This window comes from Pan troglodytes, chromosome 6, assembly GCF_028858775.2.
Source record: "Pan troglodytes isolate AG18354 chromosome 6, NHGRI_mPanTro3-v2.0_pri, whole genome shotgun sequence".
In the NCBI taxonomy this organism is placed as follows: domain Eukaryota; kingdom Metazoa; phylum Chordata; class Mammalia; order Primates; family Hominidae; genus Pan; species Pan troglodytes.
Genome location: NC_072404.2, coordinates 158,142,505 through 158,159,069, shown reverse-complemented (window position 1 = coordinate 158,159,069; position 16,565 = coordinate 158,142,505). Strand labels below are relative to the sequence as shown.

At 48.5% G+C, this 16,565-nt stretch overlaps 1 pseudogene; it reads right to left on the bottom strand.

Annotated features, from left to right (window-relative positions):
- Positions 1–11,139: 11,139 nt before the first annotated feature.
- LOC129135447 (trypsin-2-like) lies at positions 11,140–14,678 on the bottom strand (annotated as a pseudogene).
- Between the last annotated feature and the right edge of the window lie 1,887 nt (positions 14,679–16,565).

The window sequence follows — 16,565 nt, the reverse complement described above, 5'->3', positions numbered from 1 at the left end:
GAGGGAAGAGTCAGGGTGCCAGGGAGATTTACTTGAATCTGATTTTCCAGGTGAATGAGAAGGGAGGGCTTGGTTGAGGGTTTGGTGCTGACACATTCCTGGGAGAGGCATGACATCACCAACAGCATTTGTCATTATTGTGTTTTAGCAATAGGATTCCGCTGGTCAGATTTTTTGGGCCACCTGGACGATGCTGACATATTTTCTATGCTGTGATTGTTCTGAAGGCAGAGTAGCTCTAACCACTGTGAGAAACCCAAATAAAAATCAATACGCTCCCCCAAAGACTACCTTTCTGAAACACACGTTTCTCTAGAAACAGTGCCCTGCCTTTCTCCGAAGCTTCTTCTTATTTTTGGATTCCATCTGTTTGTATGTGCTAATCTAGTGTACAATGGAACACATTTTGTGAGCTGGGGGCTCTGCTTACCTTTAAGGGGGAGAGTCATATCTGAACTGAGATTGGAGGATGCTTTCCAGTGTGAAGGAGTGTGAGAGAGCAGGCACAGACACAGACAGTGAGAACAGGGTTATTTTATTGGTATAGAGACTGCAGAGTGACCAGGGGCTTTAGCTGTTGGCAGCTATGGTGTCCTTAATCCAGTCCACATAGTTGTAGACCTTGGTGTAGACTCCAGGCCTTCTCTTCTGGGCACAGCCATAGCCCCAGGAGACAATTCCTTGAAGCTGTCCATTGCAGACCACAGGGCCACCAGAGTCACCCTGGCATGAAGAAGGGACAAGTTTTATGGAGAGATGGAGGAGGAATATAGCTACAGTTACTCTGAACCTTAAAAGACCCCTTTCCAGCCAGCTCTGTGGCTCCATGTTCTTCTCACGGTGGCCCATTCTCTGCTCTTCCTAAGCAGACAGGATGCAGCCCAAGGGAGCCTTCCTCACTTCTCCATGTGGGCACTGCAAGGAGCCTCCTCAGCCCCGCCACCTTGGGAGTTCAAATCTTTTTCCCTGGTGGGGCCTGGGTATCAGTGGGAACCTCAGCATGGGAAGGGTTGGTCTAATCACCTGGCAGGAATCCTTGCCTCCCTCAAGGAAGCCCACACAGAACATGTTGCTGGTAATCTTTAAAGGGTAGGAGGCTTTACACTTAGCCTGGGTCAGCACAGGAGCGTCCAGGCACTGCAGCTCATCTGGGTAGTCGGCTGTGAGGATCAGGAAGAGAATAAAGAAAGTAGAAATGTGGGTCAGGCCAGAGAAGGAGACAGTAATCTAGGATGGAACATTGAAGAGGAACACTGCCCCTGGAGAGGACTCCAAAACAAGTCCTGGCAAGGGAATCTGGCTTTTAGTCCTAGAATGATCATTGTTGAACCCCTCCCAAGAAGTGATGGCACCAAGTTCTCCATTTGTCCTGTCTCTTGATTTTAGGAGCCAAGTCCTTGAGACTTTGCATCTCTCTGGTGCCCAGTGCAGAACCTGTGTGTAATGGGCACTAGAAATGTGTCCTGGAGGTGAGAGGATTTAAGTTAAGGAGCATGCTTCATTGTGGAAATTGTGAGGATGGAGGGAAGTAGAAGGACAAAGGGTGCCACTCACCCCCAGAGCTCAGGGTATTGCCCCAGCCGGAGATAAGGCACTCGGTGCCAGCAGCTGGAGGGGCAGTGGGCAGAGAGATGTTGGACACATGGGCATTGATGACGGCAGGTGTGGAGAGCTTGATCAGCATGATGTCATTGTTCAGAGTAATCCTGTTGTATTTGGGGTGGCGGATGATCTTGGCTGCATTGATGAACTGCTCATTCCCCTCCAGGACTTCGATGTTGTGCTCTCCCAGTCTCACCTGGATGTGGCTGATGGGCAAGGCAGGCATGGTGAAGCCCTTCTTTCACAGCTGGGGCACTCATCCCACCTTCCCGAGGGTCCTCAAGCTTCCTGCTCATGGGCAGCTCTGGAGGCATGGGGTTGGGTATGTGGTCATATCACATGGGCAGGATAGGGATGTGGGTCAGTGCAGGTGTGAGACCCAGGACCTATCTGCTTCAGAGGTTGGTGGTAATGGGGTGGGGAACAGTCAAAGGGATCCCACTGGAGGCTGCTCCTCAACCCACCTTCCCAGCCTCTTTCACACAATCTTTACAGTCACTAGTCCTATGGGCACAAGGAGCTCCTTGAAGTCTTCCCAGCATTCTTCACCCCAGGCCTTTGCTAACTGTGCACAGTGCCTGCTCCTCCCTGCATTCTTGGCCTGGTGAGCACCACCCTTCTGTGTAATCTAATCCAAGGGTAGCCATAGCATTAGCATCTCCTGGGAACTTGTTAGAAATGTAAATTCTTGGTCTTTACCCCCACCTACTGATCAGAACCTTGGGGATGGGACCCAGTGATTTGTCCTTAACAAGCCTGCAGTTTTTTCTGGTGGTGCATACTCAGATTTGAGAGTTCTTCGTGTAGGCAGTGGTTATCAGCTCTGTCAATACACTCTACAGTTACCAAGGTAGAGTGTGAAATACTCATTGATATTCACACCCTCTTCCTGAAAACTCCTGATAATTGCCCTGGGATAGGACACAGGCATCAGTATTTTAAAAAACTCTTTCCTAGGTGGCTTTAATGTATAGCTAACTAGCTAAAGGTACTTTCCTGCTTTTCTAACTAGCTCTCACCACCCCAAGATCATCCCTGCCTGCTTTTATGACCACAACCCTTGCTGTTTCATGGATTTGCCTGGGTGTGAGAGCTTCCTGTCTTGTGTTCACTCTCTGCTCTGGAGAGTCAGCTGCTGAAAACAAGTTTTTTCTCCACCACCTTTCCCATCCATCTTACCCAACCTCAGTACTTCCCTGGGCTGAAGCCAAGCTCTCCCAGGCAGCCTGGCTGGGAGCTTTGCAGTCAGTGGCACCACACTTACGGCTTGTAGCAGTGACCTGCTGACACCACCCACTGTTCGCTGATGAGGGAGCCACCGCAGAAGTGGGAGCCAGAATTCAAGGACACCTGGTAGGGGACAGAATTCTCCTCACAGGTGTAGCCCCCAACAATCTTGTCATCATCATCAAAGGGGACAGCAACTGGAGTGGAGATGGGAAGGGAGAAGGCAAGTCAGTAGCATGCTAGGGGTGGCACTCCCAGCCTGCGTTTGTTTCCTGCTAGTTAGAAATCCTTAACAAGCACAGTGAGGCTAGGCAAGGGAGGGAGCTCTGCCACCCCTGTGAGCATCACTGGATGTGAGTCCCACGTCTTTGTGTCTCCAGGGCACGTAGCTAGGTACCCCACGGGGTTTCAGATCTCTCCTGGGGTCACCACGCTGAGGTCATAAGGAATGTCCTCAAAATGCTTCCTGTAGGATAGGAGTTGGGATGTGGTTTTCTCACCTACTGAATGCTTCTCTTTTTTATTCATCACCTGTGTACTTCTTCTGCCTATTTGAGCCCTGGATTATCAGGATACTTTGGCCAAGCTAGGAAAACCCCCTAGTTGCATAGACCTCGTCATGACCAGCTTCCCCCATAGCTCAGATTTGTGTAGTCAGGGCAGAGTTGAGGGAAGCCCCCAGGCTCACTTCAACAGAAAATGGTAGACATTGTTATTAGCCAGTAGGACAGCAATTCTTAATCTTGGCTGCATGCCTGGAAATGTTACAAATCACCTGAGAAGCTTAAAAGTCCAGTACACAGGCTGCACCCCAGAAAAATGAAGTTAGAATTTCTAGAGCTGAGTCTCTCGCATGAGTAATTTTTCAACCTCCCCAGGTGCATCCAAGGTTCAGAGCAGCTATAGTGGTGCTATTCTGGTGCTGTTGGAGCCAAGCCTGAAGCCTGCTGCTTTATTTTGTGGACCTGCCCCACCTGGTCTCCATTTCCAGCTTCTCCAGCCACAGCTCAAATATGGGTGAATGACAGTGGTGGGAATGAAATCAGGGAGAAGGTAAAAGAGGTGAGGCTTAAAGAGAGCCCAAGGAGGATGGGAAGGAGATATGCCAGATGGAGGAAATAGAATATCAGAGAACAGTCAAAAGAGGAGAGGTGGCAAGAACGGCAGGGCATATGTCTGCCAGTAACGGGGGGTGGTTGGGGCCTGAGGCAGGGCATGAAACTCACCAGCAGCTCCCACAAAGGCAAGGATCAGGAGTGGATTCATGGTGGTAGAGTGCGCCTGTCTGGTGGTGGAAGGCCCGTCTTTATAGCTCTGGAGGATCCAGAGAGGAGGCGTCTGTGAGGTGAGGGTCACCATTCCTCCCAGCACAAACACACCTGCAGCTTTCTGCTTCCCATGTTCTTGCATCAGCTCGGCTATGTTTGGCCACTCTCTGGGTTTGTGATTCACAGATGATAAGGAAACTTGCCTTCTGAGAGCAGAGAGGCAGAGCAGCTCTTTCCTGCAAGGATGCTAGGATGGGGAAGACAGGGGAAGCCAAGCCCCGGATCACACAGCTGGGCTTTCTTAGGCCCAGGAGATGAGGGTTAGAAGGAGGGAGAATGGCCTGGCTGTTTAGGAATCTGTTTAACTATTGGGATTGTATTTAATATACTTAAGGAAGGGCAAGTATTGGTAACAAGCTTGGCTTTTCAGTGTTCTGCAGCCCCCATGAGAGGCGCAAAGTCTTATCTAAGGCTCATTCCTGTGAATATGAAGATGCTTCTCTCCAGTCACTCAGCAGGAAGGTCAAATCCAAGTCTTAGGGGAACAAGAATTCCAACACTAAGGGGTAAGGAGAAGAGAGACTCAGCATTCCATAGGATTCAGGGCTTCCAGATGGCTCTCCTTCCTACCAAGGCTTAAGGATGGGGATGTGTTTCAAAGAAGGAGGGGGCACAGGTTAGGTAGGAGCTTACTCAGTGCATCTGGAGGATGGAAAACCAATGGCCCACTCCTTCCCTTCTTCAATGTGAAGACATTTGTCTCTCTCATATGCAACCTGTCATAGGTTCTTTTCATGCAGCCTCAGGGTTGTCCTTGAAACCTGCACTCAGAGTGATGCAAACTGACCCTCCTGCTTGGGGCTGACAGCCTGAACCAGAATGACATGGCCCCAAACAGATGTCAGAGTTTGGACCATGGTAAATCTGGGTTACGATTTGATCTGAGAATCAGCAGTAGGTAGAGATTTGAGCACATGGTAAATGGGTCACATATTGGGTTGAATAACGAAGATGTGGAGGGGTGGGTCTAGAATTTTCTATTTTTGATGCAGTGAGATTATGCTTGGCTCAGTACAAAGTGAATCTTCCCAGAGAATATCCTGATTTGGGCCCTACCAAGGCTACTAAGACACAGTTGTGTAATTGACTGAGGCACAACCTGGCCAGAGCAGTGTGGAGATGGAGATGCTGTCTGCGCTCAAGTCTAATGATGTAAGAAAAGGAGGAGCTTCCTTATGAGGGTGCTTTCCCTTCTCAGGAACTCTGGGCTCAGGTTGGTGATGGGCAGGAGTAAGCAGAGTTCAAATTTGAATTATTTGAAAGGTACAAGAAGCAGGGATGTTCTGGAGACTGAACAAAATGTGAAAAAGCTCAGAAATTAGGTGTTGAAATTGGACATGGCCAGGGGGCTAGAGGGAGGAAGCAAATGGAAACCAGAGGGAATTGGAGAAAATGCCAAAGTGGGGCCCGTGGAGTTGAGAGGACACACAGAGTACCTTCGGGTTCAGCTCCTGGCGTGGTGGCCGAGCCAGCTTCCCCATAGCGAGGAGGCCCACTGCTAGGAGACCCCCTCTCCACCCCGTACCCCCTCTAATCACTGATGGGCTTATACCTAACACTGCTATATTTAGATGGTTCATGGTGCCTGACAGCTTTACAGGAGTTTTCATGTAAGCAGCAGTGGTACATTGCTTTTCATTTATGCTGAGTTTCACACTTTAACTTCCCACAAATATTCTAATTGTGATTTGTGCAGTGCAAAATTGTTTCCATTTATAGAGCAAGAGAGTGAGATTCAGAAGGATTCTGTCTTGCCCAAGAATACAGATCTTGGCAGAGCTGACCATAAGGCCAATGGAAGCCATGGAGAGCATGTGAAGTGTGGGAATTGCTGCAGGTGGCATCTAAAAGGAGACTTATTGAGGATCAAGGCAGAGGTACCCAGAGGACAAACTGTACATTTGATTCCATCCTGGTGCTTTTCTTCCTGGCAGAAATAGATGATTGAATTCATCTTTCTCCTGGCACCTTGTCTCAGAGCCTTACCTTGCCACATTTCCAGACCGTCTGGGCCACGATAGCTATGTAGATGACACACCTCTCTGCTCACAGATAACTGGCCAAGCCTGAGGTAGCCAGGTTTTGGAGTTTTGATAATATGGGTTTTTCCTGTGTTGTCCATAAATATGTTGTTTTGTTTTGTCCCCTTGTCATGGGGTCTTCACAGAACTCCTGCTTAAAGCATAAGGAGAGACTCTTGCTCTAGCAACTGTAGACACCAGTGTGCACTAAACAAGGAGGGGAACCTTGGTGGAAGATGGAAAATTTTTTTGGAAAAGGGGATTTTTGGATTAGTGGTTGTGGCTCTGACTCTGTCTGAAAGGGAACACCCAAGAATATAAGGATTTTCTGTATCTAGAGCTTGAAGACTAGCCTTCTCCAGTATTTTGCGCTCTTCCTTCAACAATCACAGTATAGTCTGAGGTCAGCTTTCTTCAAAAGGGAATGACCTTACAGGCAGAGAAGATAGCTATAGGTGGAGGCTGTTACCTCATACTGTAGACTCAGATGTGTAGGATAGGTTCAGATACAGCTGCCCAAGCTCAATTTGGAGGACATGTCATTCTTGATACTGTTCATTCTGAACTATAGATTTCTGTGTCTACTTCTCTAGACATCTTTCTGGCTTCCATTTAGTGCTTAGCTCACTAATCCACTGTGTTTCATTTATGATAACAGTGAATTATTTCTGTGTGCTTACTATATAGCATGTAACTTACTATACATCATGTAACTCATATAAGTTAAGAAGGTTTTTTTCATTTTGTCATCACAACCACCTATGGGCTTGCCCATTTTACAGATGATCAAATGAGCTTTCTGGAGGTGAAGTGGCTCTTCCATGTTCCAGAGCAGCAGCTCCCAGCCAGAGCCAGCCCTGCCTGCACTCAAGACCTTGGCAAAGCAACCAGAGCCAGAAAGAACCATGAGAGAAGCTTTCCATGACTTTCAGACACTTTGTCCTCCTTTTTTACCCTTCTCCTCTCCTGCTTTTTTCCCCATCTCCAAGTATATTTTGGGATGTGGATGCCATTCGCCACACAAAAACACTTGGGATTCATTCCTGATACCCCAATTCATCCCAATTTCCCCCCTTTAAAGTCAGATCTCACCTACCTGTTTGGTCAGAGAGATTGTGTTTTAAAATCCCCAAGGAAGGAGGCAGGGACTGAGCCCTCAGATGATTATTGGTGAAGTGGGTTTATGCTTAATTTCAGCTTAAGAGAATGTTGCTGTGTCTCTGCCTAGGACAGGCAGCCCACTGTGGCCCTGGGTGATGAAGGAAGCCCACAGAGGCCCAGGGTTTCTCACCTGTGGCTGCCAGTGTCTGCAGAGCCAGAATTGAGCTAATTCTGTGAAAGGATGAGCGCTGATGGGCAGTTGTATGGTAGGTTGCTATGGGGCTTCTAGATCTCTCAAATTCCACATGACAAGATCAGTGCGTGGGTGAGGGGCCCCTTCCCAGCAGACTCTGGTGGCTACAAACTGATTCACGTGTGGAAGATCATACCACTTTACCTTTGGTTTTTCTTTGAAAAACAAACAATGAAAGACAGATGAGAACAAGAATTCTACCAGTGGGCAGGCAAGAATTCTCTCTGGGAAAAGGGATGTTTGTGGCTCTTCCCCACATTGGGCTTGAAAGAGCTTGGCTGCAGTGTGGTTATTATTAAAATGTCCACAGAATAGAACATGCTCGTGAGGCTGCAGTGGAAAGGGAATGCTTGTACACTGTTGGCCAGAGTGTAAAGCAGTTAATGGAAAAATTAATGCAGAAAACCGTTTGGAGATTTCTGAAACAATTTAAAACAGAACTACCTTTCCACCCAGCACTTACTTTATTGGGCATTTACCTGAAGGAAAATAATTGTTCTGCCAAAAAGACTCATGCTCTTGCATGTCCGTCACAGCACTATTCACAGTAGCAAAGCCATGGAATCAACCTAGGTGGCCATCAGCAGTAGACTGGATAAAGGAAATGTGGTACATATACACCATGAAATACTATGCAGCCATGAAAAAATGAAATCATGTCCTTTGCAGCAACATGGATGGAGCTGGAGACCATAATCCTAAGCAAATTAACATAGGAACAGAAAACCAAATATCACGTTCTCACGTATAAGTAGGAGGTGAGCATTGGGTAAAAATGGATGTAAAGATGGGAAGAGTAGACACTGCAACTACTAGAGGGAAGAGAGAAGGAGTGTGGAAAGGGCTGAAAAAATCCCTATTGGGTACTATGCTCAGTTCCTGAGTGATGAGATCATTTGTGCCCCAAACCTCAGCATCACACAATATACCCATGTAACAAACCTGCACATGTACCCCATGAATCTAAAATAAAATTTGAAATTATTTTTTTAAAAAAGGGCCTGGGCCAGAAGCAGTGGCTCACACCTGTAATCCTAGCACTCTGGATCACTTGAGGTCAGGAGTTCAAAACCACGCTGGCCAACATCGAGAATCCCTGTCTCTAATAAAAATACAAAACGGAAAAAAAAAATTAGCTGGGTATGGTGGCATGCACCTGTAATCCCGGGTACTTGGGAGACTGAATCACTTGAACCCAGGAGGCGAAGGCTGTAGTGAGCAGAGATCATGCCACGGCACTCCAGCCTGGCTGTTGTTCAGCCAGAAGGAGATGTTTTGTGTGAAGGCTGAGGTGGGGACTCTTCGGAGCCTCTGTGAGAAGGAGGCCCTAAGCCGTGGCGGTGGACAGAGTTGCAGTTTTCTGCCTCTTTGCCCTTTGGTCTGGACCCATAGGTGAACAGTACCAGCCTCGATCCTGAGCACACACTCTGCAGACTTTCACGTCTCACGGTTCCATGTGAGCACATGGACTGGGAAAGCTGTGTGGCCTGAGAAAAGGCAACTCCGTGGCCTGTTTCTCACACAGTATTTTGTCTTAGATTTTTGAATAAGCATTTTTCTGCTTGTTTTGTGTTTTTTGTGGTGGTGGTGGTGGTTTATTTTACACTGACCACTTGCAAGATATACCATGGTTATCTGTGATTTTCATGCACTGTTTCTGCTGGCAACCCTTCTCACAGGGGTGACTCACTTTCCTGTGTAAAGACTCTATGTGGCCCAGGTAGGAGGTGGAAGCAGCCATCTGGAAGGCCATTGGGATCCTTATGTCTGTCTCTTGGCTTGAGGTAACCAGCTGGGCTTTGATAGGAATAATCTGAATGGAGACAGAAAACAGTGGAAACTAACACTCCTTGCCCATCCCTGTTTATATGAAGCGTTTTGTTCTTCCCTTGACTCTTGAGTAATGATGATATTCAGACGAGGCATTGACATTATAGTAAGAAAGGGAAAAAAATGTATCTGTCTTGTCTATCTATCTACTGGATATATGTCTCCAAAAGCAGACAAACCCAAGGCTGTAAGGTGAACTACGGTCTGCGTTTGGACTCCATAAAAACAAAATCCATGTTGAACAAAGTGATGTTTGTATGTATTGACGTTCTGGGTGACCTGTGTGTATCTCCATTGTGTGCAAGCCCTGAGCCCTGTTTTCCTCTGAAGATAGTGAGTGGTAGCCATCTCCTCACATGAACTACACATCTGGAGCCCAGATGGCCCGCTCAAGGTAATTGATCTTACACATTTACTGTTTACCAAACAGTTGTCCGATGCATACTTGGGTTTATTCCACAGCAATGTGGACTGCGGTCCCCTGTGTTTGCCAGGAATGCTGTGCTCCATGTAGAGGTTTTACTCTGGTCATCACTGCAATTTGCACACTGCTCCGTGGACACTTGGAGGCCTGTGCTCTGCTCCCTGTAACTGGAAATGTGTTCTGAACTTGTCTGTCTTCCTTGGCTGCTCCTGGCCCTAGTTACCAGCTCCCAGGGGTGTCCACAACCACTTGGGACAGAAGGTGAAGGTGGAATTTCAAAGAGAAGCTTGCTTGGATCTTCAGTGACAAGCTTGGATGAGCTACAGCCGCAACATGGTCCCTCTCAGAATTGCCTGGAGGACGCTTTGGCAGGTGCCAGAGGTGCCAGGGGGCCTGCCTCCCTCTGCTGCATCCAGTGGGTGTAAGCCAGCCAACATGTGGCCAGAGTGGCTGCTCAGATGTCTTTCCCTCCACTTTTTTTTAAGGAGTCCCACATAAGTCACTTGAAGTATCTCAAAGGCAAGCAAGTTATATGAAAATGAAACCTACCTCAGTTAATTGATCAAATGGGTGAATCTTGACCCTCTCTAGTTTCTTTCCCTGGTCAGAGTGGGGAGCTGGTGTTAACTGTGGGATTCATATGGCATCCTACCCCAAAGGCAAAGAAGATGAAAATGCAGCGTGCAGACCTGGCTTGATTCCCAAGTCGCAGTCTGGCTCCCGCTATGGTAGGTGGAACATCTCTTTAGCCTGCTCACAGAGATGGAACTAGGGAACTGAGGGAAGAGGTAGGAGGCCAGGGAGCTTTGCTTGAGTCTAATTTTCCAGGTGAATGAGGCGGGAGGGCTTGGTCAAGGGTTTGGTGCTGACATATTCCTGTGAGAGGCACGTCATCACCAACAGCATTTGTGTTTTTTGATGTATTTTAGCAAGAAGATTCAGCTGGTCGGATTTTTTGGGCTGCCTCGAAGATGCTGACAACATTTTCTGTGTTGTGATTGTTCTGAAGGCAGAGTAGCTCTACCCACTGTGAGAAGCCCAAATAAAAATCAATACCCCGCCACCAAAGACCAACTTTCTGAAACACACATTTCTCTAGAAAACAGTGCCCCCCTTTCTCCCAAGCTTCTTATAATTTTTGGATTCCATCTATTTGTATGTGCTAATCTAGTGTACCATGCAACACATTTTGGGAGATGAGGGTTCAGCTTACCTTTAAGGGGGGGAGTCGTGGCTGACCTGAGATTGGAGGATGCTTTCCAGTGTGAAGCAGTGTGAGGGAGCAGGCACAGACACAGACAGTGAAAGCAGGGTCACTTTATTGGTATAGAGACTGCAGAGGGACCAGAGGCTTTAGCTGTTGGCAGCTATGGTGTCCTTAATCCAGTCCACATAGTTGTAGACCTTGGTGTAGACTCCAGGCCTGTTCTTCTGGGCACAGCCATAGCCCCAAGAGACAACTCCTTGGAGCTGTCCATTGCAGACCACAGGGCCACCAGAGTCACCCTGGGGAGAAGAAGGGACAAGCTGTATGAAGAGAGAGACAGAGGAAGAATATAGCTACATTTACTCTGAACCTTAAAAGACTCCTTTCCAGCCAGCTCTTTGGCTCCACGTCCTTCGCACAGTGGCCCATTCTCTGTTCTTCCTAAGCAGACAGGATGCAGCACAAGGGAGCCTTCCTCACTTCTCCATGGGGGCAGTGCAGGGAGCCTCCTCAGCCCCACCACCTTGGGAGTTCAAATCTTTTTCTCAGGTGGGGCCTGGGTATCAGTGGGAACCTCAGCATGGGAAGGGATAAAATCACCTGGCAGGAATCCTTGCCTCCCTCAAGGAAACCCACACAGAACATGGTGTTGGTAATCTCTCCAGGGTAGGAGGCTTCACAATCAGCCTGGGTCAGCACATGAGTGTCCAGGCACTGCAGCTCATCTGGATAGTTGGCTGTGAGGATCAGCAAGAGAACAAAGAAAGTAGAAGTGTAGATCAGGCCAGAGAAGGAGACAATAATCTAGGATGGAACATTGAAGAGGAACACTGCCCCTGGAGAGGACTCCGAAACATAAGTCCTGGCAAGGGACTCTGGCTTTTAGTTCCCAAAATGATCATTTTTGAACCCATTCCAAGACGTGATCAAAGCAAGTTCTCCATTTGTCCTGTCTTTTGATTTTAGGAGCCAAGTCCTTGAGACTTTGCATCTCTCTGATGTCCATCCACTGTAGAGCCTGTGTGTAATGGGCACTAGAAATGTGTCTTAAGCCTGGAGGTGAGAGGATTCAAGTTAAGGGGCATGGTTTGTTCTGGAAATTGTGAGGATGGAGGGAAGGAGAAGGACAAAGGGTTCCACTCACCACCAGAGCTCAGAGTGTTGCCCTAGCCAGAGATGAGGCACTCGGTGCCAGTAGCTGGAGGGGCGGTGGGTAGAGAGATAGTGGACACGTGGGCATTGATGACAGTAGGCATGGAGAGCTTGATCAGCAGGATGTCATTGTCCAGAGTCCAGCTGTTGTATTTGGGGTGGCGGATGATCTTGGCTGCATTGATGAACTGCTCATTCCCCTCCAGAACTTCGACGTTGTGCTCTCCCAGTCTCACCTGGATGCGGCTGATGGGGAGGGCAGGCATGGTGAAGACCTTCTCCCACAGCTGGGACACCCATCTTACCTTCCCCAGGGTCCTCAAGCTCCCTGCTCATGGGCAGCTCTGGAGGTATCGGGTGGGGTGTGTGGCCATATCACATGGGTAGGAGAGGGATGGGGGTCAGTGCAGTTGTGAGACCCAGGACCTTTCTGTTTCAGAGGGTGGTGGTAATCGGGTTGGGAAGAGTCAAAAGGATTCCACCGGAGGATGCTCCTTAACCCTCCTTCCCAGCCTCTTTCCCACAATCTCCACAGTCACTAGCACTGTGGGCACAATGAGCTCCTTGAAGTTTTCCCAGCATTCTTCACCCCAGGCCTTTGCTAACTGCGCACAGTACCTGTTCCTCCCTCCTTTCTTGGCCTGGTTAGCACCACCCTTCTGTGTAATCTAACCCAAGGGTAGCCATAGCATGAGCATCTCCTGGGAACTTGTTAGAAATGTAAATTCTTGGTCCTTACCCCCTCCTACTGCTCAGAACCTTGGGGATGGGTCCCAGTGATTTGTGCTTTAACAACCCTGCAGGTGGTTCTGAGGCAAACTCAGGTTTGAGAGTTCTTGGTGTAGGCAGTGGTTCTCAGCTCTGTCTATACAATCTACAGTTACCAGAGGTAGAATGTTTAATACTCGCTGATATTCACACCCTCTTCCTGAAAATTCCTGATAATTGCCCTGGGATAGGACACAGGCATCAGTACTTTTAAAAACTCTTTCTTAAGTGACTTTGATGTGTAGCTAACCAGCAAAGGGTACTTGCCTGCTGTTCTTACTAGCTCTGCCAAACACCAAGATCATCCCTGCCTGCTTTTATGACCACAACCCTTGCTGTTTCGTGGATTTGCCTGGGTGTGAGAGCTTCCTATCTTGTGTTCGCTCTCTGCTCTGGAGAGTCCGCTGCTGCCAACAAGTTTTCTTCTCCACCACCTCTCCCATCCATCTTACCCAACCTCAGTAGTTCCCTGGGCTGAAGCCAAGCTCTCCCAGGCAGCCTGGCTGGGAGCTTTGCAGTCAGGGGCCCCACACTTACTACTTGTAGCAGTGAGCTGCTGACACCACCCACTGTTTGCTGAGGAGGGAGCCACTGCTGAAGTGGTACCCAGAATTCAGGGACACCTGGTAGGGGACAGAATTCTCCTCACAGGTATACCACTGAATGATGTTGTCATCGTCGTCAAAAGGGGAAGCAACTGGAGTGGAGACGGGAAAGGAGAAGGCAAGTCAGTAGCATGTTAGGGGTAGCGCTCCCAGCCTTCGGTTTCTTCCTGCTAATTAGAAATCCTTAACAAGCACAGTGAGGCTAGGTAAGGGAGGGAGCGCTGCCACCCCTGGTAAGCATCACTGCATGTGGCTTCCAAGTCTCTGTGTCTGCAGGGCATGTAGCTAGGTACCCTGCAGGGGGTCAGTTCTCCCCTGGGGTCACCAGGCTGAGGATTCAAGGAACGTCCTCACAATGCTTCCAGTGGGATAGGAATTGGGATGTGGTTGTCTCACCCACTGAGTGCTTCTCTCTTTTATTCATCACCTGTGTACTTCCCCTGGCGATTTGAGCCCTGAATTGTCAGTATACATTGGCCAAGCTAGGAAAACCCCCTGGCTGCGTAGACCTGGCCATGACCAGCTTCCCCCATAGCTCAGATTTGTGTAGTCAGGGCAGAGTTGAGGGCAGCCCCCAGGCTCACTTTGGCAGAACAAAGGTAGACATTGTTATTGGCCAATAGAACAGCAATTCTTAACCTTGGCTGCATGCATGGAAATGTTAAAAATCACCTGGGAATGTTAAAAGCCCAGTACACAGGTTGCACCCCAGAGAATGAAGTTAGAACTTCTAAAGCTGAGTCTCTGATATGAGTAATTTTTCAACCTCCCCAGGTGCATTTGAGGTTAAGAGCAGATATAATGGTGCTATACTGGTGCTATGGAGCCAAGCCTGAAGGCTGCTGCTTCATTTTGTGGGCCCGCCCCACCTGGTCTCCCTTCCCAGCTTCTCCAGCCACAGCTCAGATATGGATGAATGACAGTGGTGGGAGTGAAATCATGGAGAAGCTGAAACAGTTGAGGCTTAAAGAGCGCCGAAGGAGGATGGGAAGGAGAGATGCCAGATTGAGGAAATAGAATATCAGAACACAGTCAAAATGGGAAAGGTGGCAAGAATGGCAGGGCAAGTGTCTGCCAGGAAAGGGGGTGGTTGGGGCCTGAGGCATGGCATGAAACTCGCCAGCAGCTCCCACAAAGGCAAGGATCAGGAGTGGATTCATGGTGGTAGAGTGTGCCTGACTGGTGGTGGAGGACCTGTCTTTATACCTCCTGAGGATCTGGAGAGGAGGTGTCTGTGAGGTGAGGGTCACCACTCCTCCCAGCACAAACACACCTGCAGCTTTCCCCTTCCCAGGGTCTTGCATCAGCTTGGCTATGTTTGGCCACTTTCTGGGTTTGTGACTCATAGGTGATAAGGAAATTAGCCTTCTGAAAGCAGAGAGAGAGAGCAGCCCTTTCCTGCAAGGATGCTGGGATGGGGAAGACAGGGGAAGCCAAGCCCCGGATCACACAACTGGGCTTTCGTAGGCCGAGATGAGGGTTAGAAGGAGGGAGAATGGCCTGGCTGTTTAGGAATCTGTTTAACTATTTGGGATGCATTTAATGTACTTAAGGAAGGGCAAGTATTGGTAACAAGCTTGGCTTTTCAGTGTCCTGGAGCTCCCAGGAGAGGAGCAAAGTCTGATCTAAGGCTCATTCCTGTGAATATGAAGATGCTTCTCTCCAGTCAGTGTCGGGGAAGGTCAAATCCAAGACTTTGGGGAATGAGAATTCCAACGCTAAGGGGTAAGGAGAAGGGAGACTCAGCATTCCATAGGATTCAGGGCTTCCAGATGGCTCTCCTTCCTACCAAGGCTTAAGGATGGGATGTGTTTCAAAGAAGGAGGGGGCACAGTTTAGGTAGGAGCTTAGTGCATCTGGAGGATGGAAAACCAATGGCGCACTCCTCCCCTTCTTCAATGTGAAGACATTTGTCTCTCTCATATGCATCCTGTCATAGGTTCTTTTTATGCAGCCTCATGGTTGCCCTGGCAACCTGCTCTCAGGGTGAGGCAAACTGACCCACCTGCTTGGGGCTGACAGCCTGAACCAGGATGACATGGCCCCAATCAGATGTCAGAGTTTGGACCATGGTAAATCTGGGTTACGATTTGATCTGAGAATCAGCAGTAGGTAGAGATTTGAGCACATGGTAAATGGGTGACATATTGGGTTCAATTACGAAGATGTGGAGGGGTGGGTCTAGAAGTTTCTATTTTAGATGCCAGGAGATTATACTTGGCTCAGTACAAAGTGAAACTTCCCAAAGAATATCCTGATTTGGGCCCTACCAAGGCTACTAAGACACAGTTGTGTAATTGACTGAGGCACAACCTGGCCAGAGCAGTGTGGAGATGGAAATGCTGTCTGTGCTCAAGTCTAATGATGTAAGAAAAGGAGGAGCTTCCTTATGAGGGTGCTTTCCCTTCTCAGGAACTCTGAGCTCAGGTTGGTGATGGGCAGGAGTGAGCAGTGTTCAAGTTTGAATTCTTTGAAAGGTACAAGAAGCAGGGATGTTCTGGAGATAGTGAACAAAATGAGAAAAGCTCAGAAACTTGGTGTTGAAATTGGACACAGCCAGGGGGCTAGAGGGAGGAAGCAAATGGAAACCAGAGGGAATTGGAGAAAATGCCAAAGTGGGGCCCTTGGAGTTGAGAGGACACACAGAGTACCTTCGGGTTCAGCTCCTAGTATGGCCACCCAGCCAGCTTCCCCAGAGCCCGGAGACCCACTGCTCGGAGACCCCCTCTCCACCCCATACCCCCTCTAATCACTGATGGGCTTATACCTAACACTGCTGTACTTAGATGGTGCATGGTGCCTGACAACTTTACAAGAGTTTTCATAAGCAACAGTGGTACATTGCTTTTCATTGATGCTGAGTTTCACGGTTTAACTTCCCACAAACATGCTAATTGTGATTTGTGTAGAGCCAAATTGTTTCCATTTATAGAGGAAGAGACTGAGATTCAGAAGGATTCTGTCTTGCCCAAGAATACAGATCTTGGTAGAGCTGACCATAAGGCCAACGGAAGCCATGGAGAGCATTGTGAAGTGTGGGAATTGCT